Consider the following 9,855-nt stretch of genomic DNA (forward strand, 5'->3'; position numbering starts at 1 on the left):
GGATCCAAATAATTATAGTGTTAAAAAATAAATTCTATTTTTTTTTAGCACAATAATCCCGAGATCAACTTCAGATCTATTCGTCAATTATACGTTTTATTGTTGTTTATGTTTTTCGTTTGTTCGTTTTAGGCCCTTTAAAAAAAAACAGCTCAGTTTTTTTATATGGCAAACACAAAATATGCAACATAAAGTAGCAAGAAACACGTCAATAATGAATAAAGCAAAACATGTTCTAGACAAAAAATCACTTCATATTCTCTACTGCTCACTAGTGTTACCATATCTGAGCTACTGTGTAGAAATATGGGGAAATTACAAAAGTACACTTCATTCATTAACGGTGTTACAAAAAAGATCAGTTAGAATAATACATAATGTTGGATATAGAGAACATACAAATCCTTTATTTATTGAATCAAAAATACTGAAATTCCACGACATAGTGAATTTGCAAACAGCTAAAATTATGCACAAAGCAAACTATAACCTGCTACCCAAGAATATACAACAATTCTTCTCAACAAAAGAGGAGAAATATAATCTTAGAGAAAAATGTAATTTAAAACATTTGTACGCACGTACAACACTTAAGACCTTCAGTATATCAGTATGTGGAATTAAATTATGGAATGGATTAAGCAAAGCAATCAAACAATGTACTAATATGATCCACTTCAAGAAACTCTTCAAACTTAAAGTGTTTACAAAGTACAAAGAAGAAGAACCATGACAAACATTTTCAATTTATTTCATCCATTCATTCATTCATTCTTAAAGTAATCTTACTTATCTCATCATATGAAATATGACTTTCTTCACCAATTATTATTATTAAATTCTTACTATTATTTATTTATTTATTTTTATTGTGATTACATATGGAGTTTATTGTGAAAAAATTGAGAACAGGAAGTGAATAAAAAAAGAAAAAAATATGACTTTCTTCACCAATTATTATTATTAAATTCTTACTATTATTTATTTATTTATTTTTATTGTGATTACATATGGAGTTTATTGTGAAAAAATTGAGAACAGGAAGTGAATAAAAAAAGTTTCAGCAACTGTTATGTAAAGAAAAGGGGTAGGATTAAATAAGCTCTGCTTCTTCCTACTCCTTTTCGAACATGTTGAAAAGAGAAACTGGAAATTGTGATGTATCATGTTGTATGCTTGCATGTTCGAAATAAACTCAAACTCAAACTCAAACATTTTCCCCCAAAATATCTCAGATGTGACGTAATTGGAGCCTTGAATAGGTCAATAATCCATAATGACATTGAAGAAAGAAACCGCCTGCATGGCAGCTTTGTGTTATTAGAGTAAACATTGCGACATTTTGTTACATTTCACCCGTTTGCTCTTTTATACCACTTATCATGTTTTTCATTGTTTTCAATCGTATTTTTAAAATGTGCCGTGGGGCCGTTAAAAAAATGACCTGCGGGCCACAAATGGCCCCCGGGCCGCACTTTGGACACCCCAGGACTACGTCAACACAACAGCTGTGAATTCCTTTCCTTTTTTTTTTTTCCATCGCTTCTCTTCGGCAAACTCCCTGAGCCACACAAACCACTTAGGTCCGGCCTCGCAAAAGCTCGCAGCGGCGCGGCCCTTTGCCGCCCCGGAAGAGGAGCCCGCTGTCGCCGAGGTTAAGTGGGCGAGGCGAGGCGGCGAGTGGAGCTTATCGACGCTCCCTTGGCAACTCTCACTTCATCCAGGAGGTCAAAGCATTCCGTCACGACACACATTGACAGCTACACCAATAACACACAGCACACATTCACGTATTCATTCATGTATTCATGCATGCATCGGTGGCCATGCAGAGTAAAAAAAAAATAAAAAAATAGCAGGACAATGTTAAAACCGATTGAGCATATGTGGTGTTAGAATGAATGCGGTTGTAGAAAACCTATTGAGCCAACTTTTAATGAGGCACATTAAACATGCAGCTTGTGCGGTTGTTCCCCCGCCAAGTTGTTGACTATTAAAAGTCACAAATCTGCTCGGTTTCTATAAAGATGTAGCCATAGCAACCAGATATTTTGTTACCTTGATGGGGCCCGTGGGCCAAATCCGGCCCGCCAAAGGGTGTGCTTCCAAACAAAATACAGGTGAAAGTCAAACTATTATTTTTATTTTTATTCATTTTAGGGCTGCAACTAACGATTAATTTGATCATCGATTAATCTGTCGATTGTTACTTCGATTAATCATCGGATAAAAGAGACAAACTACATTTCTATCCTTTCCAGTATTTTATTGGAAAAAAACAGCATACTGGCACCATACTTATTTTGATTATTGTTTCTCAGCTGTTTGTACATGTTTATAAATAAACGTTTATAAAAATAATAAAAAAATAAAATAATATGTTGGTATGTTAGTACCCGCACTCTTTTACTATGAAGCCACGCTGTTGTAACACGTGGCTTGGCATTGTCTTGCTGAAATAAGCAGGGGCGTCCATGATAACGTCGCTTGGATGGCAACATATGTTGCTCCAAAACCTGTATGTACATTTCAGCATTAATGGCGCCTTCACAGATGTGTAAGTTACCCATGTCTTGGGCACTAATACACCCCCATACCATCACACATGCTGACTTTTACACTTTGTGCCTATAACAAATGGATGGTTCTTTTCCTGTTTGGTACGGAGGACACGTCGTCCACAGTTTCCAAAAACAATTTGAAATGTGGACTCGTCAGACCACAGAACACTTTTCCACTTTGTATCAGTCCATCTTAGATGAGCTCAGGCCCAGCGAAGCCGACAGCGTTTCTGGGTGTTGTTGATAAACGGTTATCGCCTTGCATAAGAGAGTTTTAACTTGCACTTACAGATGTAGCGACAAACTGTAGTTACTGACAGTGGGTTTCTGAAGTGTTCCTGAGCCCATGTGGTGATATCCTTTACACACTGATGTCGCTTTTTGATGCAGTACCGCCTGAGGGATCGAAGGTCCGTAATATCATGGCTTACGTGCAGTGATTTCTCCAGATTCTCTGAATCTTTTGATGATATTACGGACCGTAGATGGTGAAATCCCTAAATTCCTTGCAATAGCTGGTTGAGAAATGTTGTTTTTAAACTGTTCAACAATTTGCTTGTTTGTGAATGACTGAGCATTTCATGGAAGCTGCTTTTATACCCAATCATGGCACCCACCTGTTCCCAATTTGCCTGTCGACCTGTGGGATGTTCCAAATAAGTGTTTGATGAGCGTTCCTCGACTTTCTCAGTCTTTTTTGCCACTTGTGCCAGCTTTTTTCAAACATGCTGCAGGCATCAAATCCCAAATGAGCTAATATTTGCAAAAAATAACAAAGTTTTCCAGTTGGAACATGAAATATCTTGTCTTTGCAGTCTATTCAATTAAATATAAGTAAGTCATATTAAAGACCAAACTGGGGCCACAAACTGTTATTTGTTGAATGCGTGATAAAAAAGTGGAAAAGGTGTCCCAAGGTGTCCAAAGTGCTACACAACATTTCACACAACAACAAAAAAGCTGTGCTGACAGTAAAGGACTTGGACACGTTGCGTGCAGCAATCCAAACACTTTGTGTTTTCTTTCTACAACACAATAAAAAGGCAAAAACATCATCTCTCAGACCATCTGGAGATTTGTGCGGCATGAAAACGAGAACGAGCCTCCGTAATTATTTGCTGACAATGTCAACAAGATGATGGATGTCCTTTCCTCAGCGCGTGTTGGACCACAGATGAATTCCGGCTGAGACAATTGTTGCACTTCAATGGAAAGTGATTCATTTATTGACTTTTATTGCAGTGGAGTACACACCTCCATCAACACATCCATCAATCATCTGCTTAACAGATGATTAAGTGAATGACAGCTCAGAATATAGACCTGTACATAGAACAGTATTATATGCTTACATAGTATTATCAGACAGAATTGTATACCTATTTTCAGGGAAATGAGCACGCAAGGTCGAGTTTTGAGAAAATCAAAGGATTTTAAAAGTGCCTTATAGTCCGAAAAATACGGCGATATTAACTTATTTTTTGTTTTTTTTTCCCCAAATGCATTGATCAAAACCTAAAACAGCACCTTTTTGCAAAATCTAAATATTAAAAAATATATATTTATATAATCAAATGCATAGGCAATTGTATAATAATACCTTGAGGTGAATCCTCATACAAACCCCGTTTCCATATGAGTTGGGAAATTGTGTTAGATGTAAATATAAACGGAATACAATGATTTGCAAATCCTTTTCAAGCCATATTCAGTTGAATATGCTACAAAGACAACATATTTGATGTTCAAACTCATAAACATTTATTTTTTTTGCAAATAATCATTAACTTTAGAATTTGATGCCAGCAACACGTGACAAAGAAGTTGGGAAAGGTGGCAATAAATACTGATAAAGTTGAGGAATGCTCATCAAACACTTATTTGGAACATCCCACAGGTGAACAGGCTAATTGGGAACAGGTGGGTGCCATGATTGGGTATAAAAGTAGATTCCATGAAATGCTCAGTCATTCACAAACAAGGATGGGGCGAGGGTCACCACTTTGTCAACAAATGCGTGAGCAAATTGTTGAACAGTTTAAGAAAAACCTTTCTCAACCAGCTATTGCAAGGAATTTAGGGATTTCACCATCTACGCTCCGTAATATCATCAAAGTGTTCAGAGAATCTGGAGAAATCACTGCACGTAAGCAGCTAAGCCCGTGACCTTCCATCCCTCAGGCTGTACTGCATCAACACGCGACATCAGTGTGTAAAGGATATCACCACATGGGCTCAGGAACACTTCAGAAACCCACTGTCAGTAACTACAGTTGGTCGCTACATCTGTAAGTGCAAGTTAAAACTCTCCTATGGAAGGCGAAAACCGTTTATCAACAACACCCAGAAACGCTGTCGGCTTTGCTGGGCCTGAGCTCATCTAAGATGGACTGATGAAAAGTGGAAAAGTGTTCTGTGGTCTGACGAGTCCACATTTCAAATTGTTTTTGGAAACTGTGGACGTCGTGTCCTCCGGACCAAAGAGAAAAAGAACCATCCGGATTGTTATAGGCGCAAAGTGTAAAAGCCAGCATGTGTGATGGTATGGGGGTGTATTAGTGCCCAAGACATGGGTAACTTACACATCTGTGAAGGCGCCATTAATGCTGAAAGGTACATACAGGTTTTGGAGCAACATATGTTGCCATCCAAGCAACGTTACCATGGACGCCCCTGCTTATTTCAGCAAGACAATGCCAAGTCATGTGTTACATCAACGTGGCTTCATAGTAAAAGAGTGCAGGTACTAGACTGGCCTGCCTGTAGTCCAGACCTGTCTCCCATTGAAAATGTGTGGTGCATTATGAAGCCTAAAATAGCACAACGGAGACCCCCGGACTGTTGAACAACTTAAGCTGTACATCAAGCAAGAATGGGAAAGAATTCCACCTGAGAAGCTTCAAAAATGTGTCTCCTCAGTTCCCAAATGTTTACTGAGTGTTGTTAAAAGGAAAGGCCATGTAACACAGTGGTGAACATGCCCTTTCCCAACTACTTTGGCACATGTTGCAGCCATGAAATTCTAAGTGAATTATTATTTGCAAAAAATAAATAAAGTTTATGAGTTTGAACATCAAATATGTTGTCTTTGTAGTGCATTCAACTGAATATGGGTTGAAAAGGATTTGCAAATCATTGTATTCCGTTTATATTTACATCTAACACAATTTCCCAACTCATATGGAAACGGGGTTTGTACATTATATCCATCAATTATTCCTCTGAGGCCAAACACAACCAGTTTGGCTCCCCTGATCTAAACAAACATTTCTAATATTGAGTTTCACCAGTATATTTGCTAGGAGGATGACAAAAGATTCATAAAAGTTTTGAAAACTCTTGCGTAATTGTCCACATGTTTTATTCAGTTAAATTCTACAGAAGACTATTTGTTTCTTATTTGTATACAGTATATTTCTCCATGCTATATGTGCCTCTTAAGACCTCACGGTTGACTTTGTAAGGTCATGTCACCTGCAAACTAAACTAAATGTATTTCTCTTTTTTCCCCCAAATAAGAACCGATAAAGAACCGAATCGTTAAGCAGAATCAAAAATCGTATCAATTCCCAGCACGCACACACAAAAACCAGTGACCTGGAAGGATGCCGCCAAAATAGCAAACATAAAGAATGAATGGATGAAATAATTGTTTTTGTTTTTTACAAAACCCAAAAGCAGTGAAGTTGGCACATTGTGTAAATGGTAAATAAAAACAGAATACAATGATTTGCACATCCTTTTCAACTTATATTCAATTGAATAGACTGCAAAGACAAGATATTTAACGTTCGAACTGGAAAACTTGCAAATTTGGAATTTCATGCCTGCAACATGTTGCAAAAAAGCTGGCACAAGTGGCAAAAAAGACTGAGAAAGTTGAGGAATGCTCCTCAAACACTTATTTGGAACATCCCACAGGTGGAACAGGCTAATTGGGAACAGGTGGGTGCCATGATTGGGTATAAAAGCAGCTTCCATGAAATGCTCAGTCATTCACAAACAAGGATGGGGCGAGGGTCACCACTTTGTCAACAAATGCGTGAGCAAATTGTTTAAGAACAACATTTCTCTACCAGCTTTTGCAAGGAATTTAGGGATATCACCATCTACGCTCCGTAATATCATCAAAGGGTTCAGAGAATCTGGAGAAATCACTGCACGTAAGCGGCAACGCCCGTGACCTTCGATCCCTCAGGCGGTACCGCATCAAAAAGTGACATCAGTGTGTAAAGGATATCACCACATGAGCTCAGGAACACTTCAGAAAACCACTGTCAGTAACTACAGTTTGTCGCCACATCTGTAAGTGCAAGTTAAAACTCTCCTATGCAAAGCCACAGCCATTTATCAACAACACCCAGAAACGCCGCCGGCTTCGCTGGGACCGAGCTCATCTAAGATGGACTGATGCAAAGTGGAAAAGTGTTCTGTGGTCTGACGAGTCCACATTTCAAATTGTTTTTGGAAACTGTGGACGTCGTGTCCTCCGGACCAAAGAGGAAAAGAACCATCCGGATTGTTATAGGCGCAAAGTGTAAAAGCCAGCATGTGTGATGGTATGGGGGTGTATTAGTGCCCAAGACATGGGTAACTTACACATCTGTGAAGGCACCATTAAAGCTGAAAGGTACATACAGGTTTTGGAGCCATCCAAGCAACGTTACCATGGACGCCCCTGCTTATTTCAGCAAGACAATGCCAAGTCACGTGTCACAACAGTGGATATAGGTTGAAAAGGATTTGCAAATCATTGTATTCTGTTTTTATTGACCATTTACACAACGTGCCAACTTCACTTCTTTTGTAGCGTGTAGGACGTATTTATGTATTCAACATGTTAGTTTTCTGCTGTCAAGGTGAAAGTGCGTGGCAGCTAAAAGTTGAAACGTGAACGTGCTGCACAGAGAATTGTTTCATTTGCTGCAGCCAGCAGAATTGAAGAAGCAATTAGCGACTTCCCCGCCGACAAGAACTAATTGCACAGGTCTTAATGTTGCTCGTCGGAAGGTGGGATGAAGACGCAGTAAAATATGTCATTATTCTTACTCCTTTGTGTCGTACAAGGACAGCTTAGGATCCAAAGCCTAACATGCTCACTTGAAAGAAGCCCGACTTAAAAGAGAGGTGGCAGCTTGGCTCAATAGCTTGTATTTTCTCCATGTCAGCTCTGAGACGTGACGCAAATCACGATGTTATCTACTCCGTCTTGGACCGCCGGGCCATTCAGTGAGGATAAGCTTGCTCGTATGCTTCAGATGCTAAAAAAAAAAAACAGTTTTAAAACGGTCTGAAAGGATGTGGGGAAACAAAGAGTCTTCGTTCACTATTATGTCTCATTTTATACACAACAGAACATCTAAATCATGTCAAAGCACAGCTTCAAACTTTTACTTCGACAGAAATTAACTCAGAAATCACACTAGTCAAAGATCTACTATTTGGCAGGAGGGGTAAGCTGTTCTACTGCAGAAACACTACATTAGTCAAAGATCCTCTATAGGACAGGAGTATGTTGTTGTTTTCAATGATCTACTGCAAAAACACTACAATAGTCAAAGATCCTCTATATGACAAGAGTATTCTGTTGTTTTTATTCATCTAATGCAAAAACACCACAGTAGTCAAAGATCCTCTATAGGACAGGAGTATGTCGTTGTTTTCAATGATCTACTGCAAAAACACTACAATAGTCAAAGATCCTCTATATGACAAGAGTATTCTGTTGTTTTTATTCATCTAATGCAAAAACACCACAGTAGTCAAAGATCCTATATATAGGACAGGAGTATGTTGTTGTTTTCAATGATCTACTGCAAAAACACTACAATAGTCAAAGATCCTCTATATGACAAGAGTATTCTGTTGTTTTTATTCATCTAATGCAAAAACACCACAGAAGTCAAAGATCCTCTATAGGACTGGAGTATGATGTTGTTTTCAATGATCTACTGCAAAAACAATAAAATAGTCAAAGATCCTCTATATGACAAGAGTATTCTGTTGTTTTTATTCATCTAATGCAAAAACACCACAGTAGTCAAAGATCCTCTATAGGACAGGAGTATGTTGTTGTTTTCAATGATCTACTGCAAAAACAATAAAATAGTCAAAGATCCTCTATATGACAAGAGTATTCTGTTGTCTTTATTCATCTAATGCAAAAACACCACATTAGTCAAAGATCCTCTATAGGACAGGAGTATGTCGTTGTTTTCAATGATCTACTGCAAAAACAATAAAATAGTCAAAGATCCTCTATATGACAGGATTGTTCTGCTGTTTTCAATGATCTACTGCAGAAACACTACATTAGTCAAAGATCCTCTATAGGACAGGAGTATGTTGTTGTTTTCAATGATCTACTGCAAAAACACTACAATAGTCAAAGATCCTCTATATGACAAGAGTATTCTGTTGTTTTTATTCATCTAATGCAAAAACACCACAGTAGTCAAAGATCCTCTATAGGACAGGAGTATGTTGTTTTCAATGATCTACTGCAAAAACAATAAAATAGTCAAAGATCCTCTATATGACAAGAGTATTCTGTTGTCTTTATTCATCTAATGCAAAAACACCACAGTAGTCAAAGATCCTCTATAGGACAGGAGTATGTTGTTGTTTTCAATGATCTACTGCAAAAACACTACAATAGTCAAAGATCCTCTATATGACAAGAGTATTCTGTTGTTTTTATTCATCTAATGCAAAAACACCACAGTAGTCAAAGATCCTCTATAGGACAGGAGTATGTTGTTGTTTTCAATGATCTACTGCAAAAACACTACAATAGTCAAAGATCCTCTATATGACAAGAGTATTCTGTTGTTTTTATTCATCTAATGCAAAAACACCACAGTAGTCAAAGATCCTCTATAGGACAGGAGTATGTTGTTGTTTTCAATGATCTACTGCAAAAACACTACAATAGTCAAAGATCCTCTATATGACAGGATTGTTCTGCTGTTTTCAATGATCTACTGCAAAAACACTACAGTAGTCAAAGATCCTCTATATCAGTGGTTCTCAAATGGGGGTACGCGTACCCCTGGGGGTACTTGAAGGTATGCCAAGGGGTACGTGAGATTTTTTTTAAATATTCTAAAAATAGCAACAATTCAAAAATCCTTTATTTTCAAGCGTTGACCGGTCCCCAGTTACAAAAAGGTTGGGGACCACTGCTCTATATGACAGGAGTGTTCTGCTGTTTTACTGCAGTAATCAAAGATCCTCTATATGACAGGAGCATTCTTCTGTTTTCAATGATATACTGGGGAAAAAAACCCTACAA

Source organism: Entelurus aequoreus, linkage group LG07 (assembly GCF_033978785.1).
Source record: "Entelurus aequoreus isolate RoL-2023_Sb linkage group LG07, RoL_Eaeq_v1.1, whole genome shotgun sequence".
Classification (NCBI taxonomy): domain Eukaryota; kingdom Metazoa; phylum Chordata; class Actinopteri; order Syngnathiformes; family Syngnathidae; genus Entelurus; species Entelurus aequoreus.